Consider the following 12,265-nt stretch of genomic DNA (forward strand, 5'->3'; position numbering starts at 1 on the left):
GATAAATACTTGGTAAGATTTTGTGTTTTTACAGTGAATGAATGAAGTAGAAATAGATTTTAACAGAGCTGAAATGTGAAAACATTAAAAAGTTCTTTTTACACAAAAACAGATTGTTTGGGAAAAGTGAGACTGTTGTTCTTTTTCTCTTATTCAGTGTTCTGTTTTTATTAAAGCATCTTAAAGCAAGAACTTTATCTCAACTGTTTTGAGGTAAAATAATTACCTGGCATGAATCCTCCTTACAGCTACGATCAAAACAAGAACAAAAGCGAACTGGCGGATCAGAGGGAACTAGTTACAAATAAAAATCCAGTTCAGAACTGGGGTGAGGCGACCGTGGAGCAAAAACAAATCAATAGACAGAGCGGATGAGTCCAATCCCTGCTCATCAGGAGAATCCCTGGGGATTGGAGAAAGCTCCCCAACACTGCCCACCCATTACCTTCCAATCCTGTCCAAATCCCAACACAAAGCAAGCAGCTTCCTTTGCACCACAAATGAAAAACGGCATATTGAAACTATCCTCTAATATCTTGTTTTGATGTGAGAGCTTAGTTTTATGATGATGATGAAAGGGGAACACTGCATCGCTAACTTTGAAGTACTTTATTAGTGCTATTAGTGTGTGTCCTTCAGCTTGCTGCATCCAGTAAGGAGGGAATAATTATTGTAATAAAGTCTGTGAGTCACAACAAACAGCAGCGGGAGGAGCGGGTCACCTAAATTCATTAGAGGTGCAACGTGGGAGAAAGAGCTGCTGCTTTCATCCGTCTGCAAACCAAATTCAAACTTCGTTCAGTGTGGATTTTTAAAATCCACTGCAAAAACACAAGTATTTTTGGTCCAGTTACTAATATAAATTTGTTAGCACACTTGAAATAAGACAAAACTAACTTAAAACTAACTTTTCAACAAACTATAGGAGCTTGTTTTGTCAATAATTCCCTAATATCGATTAAAAATGGCAGATTATTTCACTTATTACAACACATTTTTTCCAAATTTACTAAGATATTTGCTCTAGAAACTAGGCCAAAATTTACTGGGTGAGATTTTGTGTTTTTGCAGTGTAGGGGTGTCAGAAGTACACAAAAGGTTTAGCACTGCAAAAACAAGATCTTATCAAGTATTTTTGATCGTGTTTCTTGGTCCACTTGAAAGAAGACAAAACTAACTTACAAGTAACTTCTCAGCAACATATAGTAGATAGTTTTACGTCAATAATTCCTTAATATTGATGAAAAAGTTGCTGATTATTTCACTTATAACAAAACATTTTAACTTTGTTAAAAGTAAATTAATCTGCCAATGAAACCAGTAGCTTTTCAGTTCAGTTAAATTCTTACATACTTTATTAAATTAAATGTTGTGGGTCATATTATTTAAGGTTCTTCAAAGAGTGCTTGTGAAAGGAAAGCACCTCCTTTAGCAGTCAGTATTACAGTGACTCTGAAGAAACCTCTGACTGAAGACACTTTTTTATCACCAGAATTGTTTTGGATTTTTTGTTTTTTGTTTTATTTTTATAGTTTCTAAAATCTAAAGAATGAACATAAACTGCAAAAATAAATTGCTGGTTAAGTTTCTATCCTAGTTCACTTGAAATAAGACAAAACTAACTCACAAGTTAGCAAGAAAAGCGAGCTTCTTTTAAGTCAATAATTCCTCAGTTTTGATTAGAAAAAGTATTGAATTCTGCATCTAAAAAACTAGTACTGTAGCTAATAAAAAGTAAACTATATTTAATACAAAAGCAACTCTAAATAAAAACTAACTGAATTACACAAACCAAAAGTCACAACAAAATAAAGTGACACTACAATAAAAAGATAAACGATTATTAGACCTTTCTAAATGTTTGCTGTGAGATTACGTTGCTGCAATAAAAGATGAATTAATTTCAGAGTTTCTGCCGATAACTGTGGTCAGAATTAGTTTATCAATGAAGGGAAAGGTTTGCGGGTGGGTGAAGGGTTTGGCCTTTGATTGAGTTGAGCAGCATCCACTCTATTGGCCTGTCCATCTCTTTAATTCCACTGTCAATGAGAACAACTTTCATTCTTCATTACAGCGCACGGCAGCCCATTTATCAGCTCTGAGAACCTCTGACTCCACCAGCAGGTCGGTTTTCAGTGGCTGTTTTTACGGTTTTTCTTACTGCGTTCTAGGTACTGTTTAAATTAACAGCAGATGCTATGTCTGTCTTTTTTCTTTCTTTCTTTGTTTTTCATTTCTCTGACATGAGAAGATAATTACTGTCATGTTATAACTACAAAGAAAACTTGTTCAGATAGTTGCATGATGTTTTTCCAAAGTGGAAAATCTCAATGAAAATATTTTGGTAAATAATAATTAAAGATATTAAGCAACTGACTAGTCAGACTTTGTGAAAAAGGCTTAAAGTACATTTTAAAAAGTATTTGTTGTTATTAATGGCACTTTGTTTTCCAAAAAGCTACAGAAAAAAATGGAACAACCCATAAAATAACATTTTTATTAAAAAAAACAAACAATAAATTTATGTTATACATAAAGTTGGAAAAACTGCCAACTGTTCCTAAATTTCCTTTCCCCTCATTAATACCCCCAGCTGTCAGCAACATACTAGAAAGTCCTTTAAAAGTCTGGTTGATGCATCTGTTCGGTTGACCTTTAACTGGGCCAACCAGCAGATATCGATACACAGAGCGAAGTATTGACTAGAATGAATACAGCTGGGACTAAAAGAGCTCAAGGACCAGAAAACAAGACCAACAGAGAAATACCACAGGCCAAAATAAGGTAACAAACATCACATGAAGGGCTAATAAAGTTACAGAAAAATCCAGTGGGAACTCTATCGTGTAGCATAATAATCCCATAGATGACCAAACTGTTCATTTTTGGGTCCAAGTTGATAGGAATGGAGGAACTAAGTAATAAAAAAATTAAATGATGACCCATGATTGAGGAAAATCGGAATAACATTCACAGTTTGTAAATGTAAATCAGACCATGACCTTACAAACGTTGATGCCCTCATTATGAATACATTAATATGGAACAGATCTGGTGAAGAGGCTCCAGTTTCACCATAACAGTGGAAAGAAAAGATGAGTTACACTAATTAACTACGTATTATTAAAGCTGTTTGTACTCCACTTTAGCTGAATAAAACTATATATATTCTATTTTCTGTTTATTTCATATACCAAGGATACCTGTCTGTTTACCTGTACAACTCGGGCCAAATGTTTTGTGTTTCCTGCCACAAGCTTTTCACTTTGTTGGAACCCAAACAGAGAAAAACTGAAAGCTTGTTACAAAAATGTTGCTGAAATACTTTAGAACAAAGATAGATCCAGTACAAATGAAAGACAGACTCTGGGCAAAAGTCGCAAAAGGTGCAGTTACATTAATGCTAAAGTTTAATTTCTGCAGGTAGTTTTATCTGGATAGATCCTGTGTATGAGGAAAAAGCTAATTACCTTTAGTGTGACTATTACTTGACACTAGCTTAAATGCTAAATAACGTTAGTCGGAGTAGCCTAAATGCTAACTGTGTGACCGTTATTTACCATTAGTCTAAACATTATCAACTGTTAGCATCTTTGTAGAAGAAGCTAAGCTGTAGCCTTTAAGTGCTGTTAGCCTATGTGCGAATTACCATTAGTTGGGCCGTTAACTGATGCTAGTAAACTGTTAGCACCTTTGTCGAAGAAATTAGGCTTTAACTTTTGACTGAAGTTAGTCGAAATGCTGCCTGCTGTTAGTGTGACCGTTAGCTGCCTTTAGTTTAAACATTAACAGTTAGCATCTTTGTAAAAGAAGCTAGGCTGTAAGAGCTACTGTAACTGCCGCTAGCCTAAATGCTAATTACCGTCACTGTTACTTTTTACTGCCATAAGTCTAAATGTTATCATCCGTTAGCATCTTAGTAGAAGACATTATACCGTAAGATTTAACTGCCATTAGTAAAGGCTAACAACTGTTAGAATGTATGTAGAAGACGTTTTATGATTATTTGCCTTATATTATTTATTATTATTATTTTAAGTTATTTATTCATGTACTGGTATATTACAAGTATAAAATTGGAGATTTATTTGTTTTAGGACTGTAATATATGCTAATCTCATGATTGTTTATCCATACTATTTGATTTTGTACATAATATGTAACTTCCAGAATAGAGTTTGTTGTGCTGTACCTGTACATGCATGCAACATCTACCCAGGTGAAGCCGCCCAGCAGGGCAGGCAGGGGTCGGCTACTTCCTGAAGGACATCATGACTTTGCAGGCTCGTATTTTTTATATTTTTTTAAAAAGAGAAAACTCGTGACCATCTGGTTGCAGGACAATCTCAGGACAGCAAAGACTAACACACCTGCTGTTAGGTAATGAGTCTGTCCACAAGGATTACACAAATACATCCAAATCTTTACACCAATTAGAGGTGAGAACTGGAAGTTTGTGCTGCAGTCAGTTTAGCTGATAAACTGCTTCTATATATACTTTATATATATATATATTTATATGTGTGTGTGAGGGGTATACTTTTTTGTTTTTTTGTAGTGTTTTTGAGCAATCATCAACTTTTTTGTAGTTAACAGAGGTCCAAACTGCAACCTGGCTTTTGGGAGAGGAGTTTGCAGATGACAACAATAACAAATGCATTGACTAAGCAGGAAAAATCCACACACCATGACTTAATGTATGGCTTCCTCGCGAGGCTTTGCTTACCTGCACACATTTTTGAATACGATCAGCACTCCTTCTCTGCACAAATCCCAGGACTCAAGGTGTAGGTGGAGGTTTGAGAGCGAGCCCTCTTCCCGCCTTTGGTTTCATTGAAGAAGAGCAAAAAAAAGGAGATTATTTTTCCGTAGAGCTTCAATTTATAATCCCTGGTCATTGCAATCATGGGCCGTGAATTTGTTTTTGTGATACTGACTAGGTGTACTCCGCCAGCGGTATTGATTTCTTTCTTTTTGTTTAAGATTCAATGCGTGGGCGGCAGGATGATCATTTTGATTAGGCTGGAAGGGAGGCTGATTTTCACCCTCTATGTGTTTGCAATGTTGATAAGACTGTGACAAGTATAGGGAGCATGAATAATCCATGAAGTAAAGATGTATACTGTGCCGCTTTAACTTGAAAAGCCATTTTTCAGCTTCAGGATTTTTGTCACAAATCTGATACTTTTTTTTTCCTTTTTAGGAATACTTTATCTGCACCTAGCCAAGACATTTAGCAGTTTCAAACATAATGCTACACCCTTTTTTAGCTTTATTTAAATGGGAAGTTATCATTACAGGTCACTGCATCACTTTTATTCTGAGCTGGACTTTGACTACACCACTACAAAACTTTAATTTTCTTCTGTTCTGTTGTATAATTCAACTCCACTTTTTAGTTCAGGCTCTAAAATTAAAGCTTTTTCCTCAGGATATTTAGTTAAAGAGCATCAGATACATCACTGTTTTTCAATGTGGGGGCCACTAGGTGGCGCTCAGAAAGATAGAAGGGATATGAGAAAACAAAAATACAAAAAATTATTTTTATTATAATATGTAATCAGTTGTTTTATGATGGCGTATTAGGGTCGTTGTAAATAGAAGAAAAATTAATATACATCTGGCAAAGTGGAAATGCAAAATTTTTAGATTAGTCTCAGACATTTTCTAGAAAAGACAAGGAAATTTTCTGTTTCAAAAGTTGAAAATTTGTGACAAAAAAATCAGAATTTTTGAGATTAAACTCTATGATTTTCAATAATAAAATGTGTTTTTCAAAAACGTGCAAGTTCCTGAGTTTGAAAAGTTGAAAATTTGCAAGAAAAAAGTTGGAAATTTGCTAGAAAACAATCAGAAATTTTCTTTAAAAAAACAAAGAAACTTCTGAGTTTGTAATGTCAAAAATATGCTAGAAAAAAATTCAAAAATTTGAGACTAATCTCAGAAATATTCTAGAAATACTTTGGAATTTCTTCAAGTTTTTTGGCGGACATTTACTCTTAATTTTTTTCTTTCTACAATGGCCTGAATAGACCATCATAGTTTTTTATTCATTCTTATAAAACATAAGTGAAATTTATTAAAATGTTTTTTTTTATGCTCATCTTTCTGTCAAATTAATCAACCTGCTTTGCTTCTCAAGCTAGCATAGCAAAAAATGCTAAGAACTCAACGAAAGCCAGAAGGTTTGAGGCAGCATTTATGCTAAACAAATGCAATAATTATGAAAAATTTAATGTTTCTTTACATATTTCATAACGTTGTCTATGAAGCTGCAACTCCTTCCAGACACACAGACGTAAGATAAAGTTTCTTCTTAAAGAGAAACTTTAAGAAGTTAAAGTTTCTCTTTAACTTCTTAAAATTATTACAGGCTGTTTCGCTTTGTGAGGTTTTCCTTGTTGTCGTTTTAAAATGCTTAAACTTATTTTTCAGCAACATCTTAGCCAATGATGTTGCCATGCAGTTTTATCAGTAGTTAAACATTTTTTAGTTGTCTTTTTTTCTACCTGATTTAATTGACAATGAACAAATTCACAGGCGCCTAGAAATGTGCTTTTATTTTTCTGACAAAGCTTTATGCACACATGATAACTGGTTTTTGTTCCTGCTCCATAGCTGTGGTTAATATTGATGTGTGTCATCTAATATAGCAGTAAAACGGCAGCTAGATGTTGTTTTTTAGGATTGGGAGCCTCCAAATTGCTGTTTTTGATGTGTTGATAACAAATAACAAGTTGACGGTAGAAAACAATCACTACTGATTCTGAGGTCGTTCCACCAGCTGGATTGCATGTTGGGGTGAACCGGGTGGACCAGAGCAATCAGTTGGAAGTTGTCTTTCATTTTTAGAGCACAAATTGTTTTTACACACCAGCTTCTCAAGGTTTTAATTTAGGCAAACACACCAGGCTGTCAGTTTAAAAGAAACGGACCGACTTCTGTTTCCCAGTAACTGAAAAACAGGAACTGTAATCCGGCAAAGAACTGCTGGAAATCCAGAGTATCACCAAGTTCTTAGGCAGAAACTACATATTAATAATTTCTGTTGGCCTCATACTACTATCCCTGTTGATGCTCATTATTGCATAATATTACCCAGAATGCTCGGCTCCATAAAGATAGTCCCTGAACTTACAGCTTAAGCGGCTGTGTTGGTTTGGGGTGAAACTGAATAAAGGTAGTTTATTCATTATGTTTAATTCAATTCAGCACTGCTAATCCAGCTCATTTGCTTTTGCTTCTTCTCTTTAAATATCTAGCTATATGGTTAGAAAGCTGGGCACAGAGATGTTGGAGTAGGGGATTTAAACTTTGCTTGTTACGTTAGATAGAAAAGATGGTTTGAACTGCTCTTTGGTTCTACTCTGCATCAATGAATTATCAACTCCTCTGGTAATTGGGGTCAAAGTTCAGGTATTATTTGAGCTTTTAAGGGTGCATTTCCTCCAGTCCTGTTTAATCACATTTAATCCAATTGTAGTTTGTTTGTCTAGAGTTTGGTTTCTTTGGGGAGGTGTGAATCAAACCAAGAACGTGAACCCCTGTAAACTTACAAACCTCGGTTTGGTTTGGTTGAAGAGAACTCTGGTCCGGTTTAAATGTATATGTGGACGCCAAGCGGACTAGAGATCGCTCCAAAAGCAGAAGGTGGACTACAGAGCAGGGCATTCTGGGTAAACACAACTAAAAATAAATGCGAGAGTCTAGCACTAGCTGAAGAAATGATTGGTAACTGAAAGAGAAAACAACCGCTAAAGTCTGATGCTACTCCATTTTTGTTTACATTTTGTGAAAAAGGAAGTTGTGCTTAATGCCTTCTTCAGAGGTTTTTGTGTCATTTCCTTTTATGGTTTTCAGTGCAGCGCCCCCACAGGCAAGGAGGGGAACAGGTTTTAATTTTTAATTATTTTTTTTTTACATAGTGCAATGTGAAGAAGAACCACAGCAGCTGAAAATGTAACAAATGTTGCAATTGAGGGTGTTAACTGCCGGTTGACTCTGGATCTGAGCTTTAAAGTTGAACAGGTAAGGTCTTTACAAAACATGTTCATTATATTTTTGCTCAAAATCATTATTAGATAATGAGATTTGTTTCAGAATGAGCTGTTTTATTGCGTTCTGTCACTTTAAATCCAAATAAGCTGCTGCTAAGGAGGTGGAGCTCAGTTTGGGTTGCTAGGTAACGGGCCGGGGTTGCTAGGTAACGGTGTAGAGCCCTTCTAACGTGACTCAGGAAGGTTTCTGAAACAGCTCGTTTTCCAGGAACCAAAACCTGTTTTTAGAATCAGTAGAAACGCAAATGGAAGTACGAAAACGTAAAAAGTGTGAATTTTGCATAGTAAAAATAAAACAAACAAAAAGCTCTACAAATTAATTAATGTTGAACTTTCAGTTCAACACAATTAATCGCATATAAAATAAGATGTAAACCATTAAAATGAGAATCTTTAAAGCCTGATGAAGGACAGTGGAGTTTAACAATCATAAAAAGAATCCTAATTTTCTTCCAATCTCATTCTGACGGTTTTCTTTACCACCTTTAAAACTCCAGGTGCCATTTTCCCTCCTTACTGCCAACATGAGCAAAACGATGAAAGTTAAAATATTCCCTAACGTGTCCTCGAGTAATTTAACATGTTTTGTTTACAAAACACTCCTGCAAGTCTTGTTTCTTTTCTCTTTTTTTTTGGTTTCCTGTTGAGACTTTTCCACCTCCATCGTGTTTATCCCCTTGGGTTCAGTATGTTTTTATATATATATATACTGCATATATATAGTTTTTTTTTTCTTTTACTCTTGTCTGTCTGCCACCAAAATCATGTACGGCATCTCTGGGATGAAGAGGGGAGGAAAAAAACAAATTTAAGTCTAATTTCCATACAGCATGTATGCTGAAGGAGTGATCTAGTATTCATTGTACCATATTTGTCAGAAATATTTGTCAATGGCAAAACTATTTCTTGAAGAACATTTGTCAAACATCCTGGAAGAAGTGAGGCTGAGAATATTACTAAGACGAGTTCAACTTTTTTCCCAAAGCTTTAGTAATTTTTCTGCTCTTATTTTAGTTTGATTCTAATTGAGTTAAAATGTTTTTTAAATGGTTGAAGCGTCTCTTTTTCTCCATAAAAATCCTACTTTCCAACACAAATTAGGGAATCAAACGTGGTTCTGTGTTGATGATTCCGATTAAAAACTTAAACTTGTTGTTTTCACACTTAATTGTAGTTTTATTTTTTCTTTTTGTCTCTAATCTTATACCAAATGCAGCTTTAGCTCATAGGAGAATGAGTTGGGGAATGTTTTTGGTGCTTGGATGTCACATTTTCCGTCCTTTCATGGTTTTGAAACACACTGATTATTCGAAGAGGCTAATCTGATGCATCAGACGTTGCAGAAAATACTCTTGCGAACTCTTGTAGGAAAAGTTAAAATGAAACTATAATCTGTGATGCCTCGCTTCAGCAGAAGTACCAGTTTAGCTAAAGTAAGTGTTTTCAGCAGGAAGAAAGAAATGCTCAAAAGTAAAACAGTAAAAGTACGGCAGGATAAGGAGTCTTTTTGCATAATTTAGAGGAAATCACTACTGAAAACTAAATAGGGTCTAAACCCATCCATCCATCCATCCATCTTCTTCCGCTTATCCGAGGTCGGGTCGCGGGGGTAGCAGCTTCAGAAGGGAGGCCCAGACTTCCCTCTCCCCAGCCACTTCTTCTAGCTCCTCCGGGGGAATCCCGAGGCGTTCCCAGGCCAGCCGAGAGACATAGTCCCTCCAGCGTGTCCTGGGTCTTCCCCGGGGCCTCCTCCCGGTGGGACGTGCCCGGAACACCTCACCAGGGAGGCGTCCAGGAGGCATCCTGACCAGATGCCCGAGCCTCAACTGGCTCCTCTCGATGTGAAGGAGCAGCGGCTCTACTCTGAGTCCCTCCCGGATGACTGAGCTTCTCACCCTATCTCTAAGGGAGAGCCCAGCCACCCTACGGAGAAAACCCATTTCGGCCGCTTGTATCCGCGATCTCGTTCTTTCGGTCATGACCCAAAGCTCATGACCATAGATGAGGGTGGGAACGTAGATCGACCGGTAAATCGAGAGCTTCGCTTTTTGGCTCAGCTCTCTCTTCACCACGACGGACCGCTACAGCGCCCGCTTGACAGCAGACGCTGCGCCAATCCGCCTGTCGACCTCCCGCTCCCTTCTTCCCCCATTCGTGAACAAGATCCCGAGATACTTAAACTCCTCCACTTGGGGCAGGACACCCCCCCTGACCCGGAGAAGGCACTCTACCCTTTTCCGGCTCAAGACCATGGCCTCGGATTTGGAGGCACTGATCCCCATCCCGGCCGCTTCACACTCGGCTGCGAACCGCTCCAGCGAGAGCTGCAGATCACGATCTGATGAAGCCAAAAGGACCACATCGTCTGCGAAAAGCAGAGATGAGATCCTAAGGCCACCAAATCGGATCCCCTCAACACCTTGGCTGCGCCTAGAAATTCTGTCCATGAAAGTGATGAACAGAATCGGTGACAAAGGGCAGCCCTGGCGGAGTCCAACTCTCACCGGAAACGAGCCCGACTTACTGCCGGCAATGCGGACCAGACTCTGACACCGGTCATACAGGGACCTGACAGCCCGTATCAAAGGGCCCGGTACCCCATACTCCCGGAGAACCCCCCACAGGGCTCCCCGAGGGACACGGTCGAACGCCTTCTCCAAGTCCACAAAACACATGTAGACTGGTTGGGCGAACTCCCATGCACCCTCCAGGACCCTGCCGAGGGTGTAGAGCTGGTCCAGTGTTCCACGACCAGGACGAAAACCACACTGCTCTTCCTGAATCCGAGGTTCGACTATCCGACGGATCTTCCTCTCCAGGACCCCTGAATAGACCTTGCCAGGGAGGCTTAAGAGTGTGACCCCTCTATAATTGGAGCACACCCTCCGGTCCCCCTTTTTGAACAGGGGGACCACCACCCCAGTCTGCCAATCCAGGGGAACTGCCCCCGATGTCCATGCGACTCTGCAACCTAATCTAAAAAAATAATCTATTTATCTCAAGATAAAACTAGTTCATGTAGTAATTTTTAAAGATTTTACTTTCAAAATGGACAGTCTAACAAGCTAATGTTACCTAAAGCTAGGTTGGTAGCTTCTAGCTCTCTGAGATTTTTCCCCTCACAAATCTCTTCATGATATGATACATTTCTAATACAGATATATGAACTACTATAATTTTTTTTTACAGAAAATTACTTTAAAAACTATTAACCAAACATTTGATTACTATAAAAAGGCCACAGCTAGCTAACACAGCAAATCTGTTAGCTGCTAACTGTGCTAAAGTCAGCATTCGCTTAGAAATGTATTATGAATGCTAAATGAAAAGTGTATTTCACAGAATTTTAAATGTTGAATATATATAGTGGTAATAATAATAATGATTAATAGTAATAATATGTCAATCAAATATGGATCATTTTACATTGAATAGGTTTTTTGAAACCATTTTTTCTATCATAAAAAGACAATAAATTGTTTTTTTCTTCTGTAGGACCTCCTTACAATGGCACAAGTATAAAAAAACACAATATATTGACTGGTGGACATTGTGAACATAATGTTCTGTGTGTCACTTGGATGTAAGAAGAAGTTATAAAAAAATAATTCTGTAAAAATGTGTTTTTGATGGTTAACTTTGTCCTTAATGCTGAAAATTTGGAAATATCAGTTCAATTTGAGCTCTTCTCATGGAATGACTCTACAGTAATTCTAAGTGTTTTCCCGCCTGCTAGTCCAGTAAACTACATTCTATTGGGGACCAAATTTGCAACATTTGTTACATTTTCAGCTGCTGCTGTTCATGTTCTTATTGTACTGTCAAACAAACCAAACCCTTTGAAAAACATGTTGCCCTCCTCACCAGTGGGGGAGCTGTAACAAGACCCACTGAAGGAAACAACACAAAAATGTCAGTGAGGAAGACACTAAGCGCAATTTTCTTCTTCACAAAATGTTAACAAAAATAGAGTAGCATCAGATATTAGTGGTTGTAAGGTTTTTCTTATGTTGTTGGTAAAGACAACAAAACATGTATCCCGCTAGCACATTTGTTTTGGTTGTATTTACCCAGAATGCCTTACTCTGTAGTCCACTTCCTGCTTTTGGACCGATCCCCAATCTGCTTTTTGTTCACATATTCATCTGAACCGCACCAGTTCACTTCAGCTGAACCGAGACCAAGACTTTGGGCGGACCAGAGTTCAC

The 12,265-nt window shown here is 37.7% G+C and overlaps 2 long non-coding RNA genes across 2 annotated transcripts in view; both read right to left on the reverse strand.

The window, feature by feature from the left end:
* LOC116711869 (uncharacterized) overlaps positions 1–12,265 on the reverse strand; it is a 463,421-nt gene that overhangs the window by 177,942 nt on the left and 273,214 nt on the right. The window lies entirely within an intron of this gene.
* LOC116711871 (uncharacterized) overlaps positions 1–12,265 on the reverse strand; it is a 43,062-nt gene that overhangs the window by 28,003 nt on the left and 2,794 nt on the right. Inside the window, exon 2 of the long non-coding RNA XR_004337354.1 lies at positions 4,727–4,822. This is a non-coding gene — a long non-coding RNA (uncharacterized LOC116711871). The remainder of the gene's footprint in view (positions 1–4,726; positions 4,823–12,265) is intronic.

This window comes from Xiphophorus hellerii, chromosome 21, assembly GCF_003331165.1.
Source record: "Xiphophorus hellerii strain 12219 chromosome 21, Xiphophorus_hellerii-4.1, whole genome shotgun sequence".
Classification (NCBI taxonomy): domain Eukaryota; kingdom Metazoa; phylum Chordata; class Actinopteri; order Cyprinodontiformes; family Poeciliidae; genus Xiphophorus; species Xiphophorus hellerii.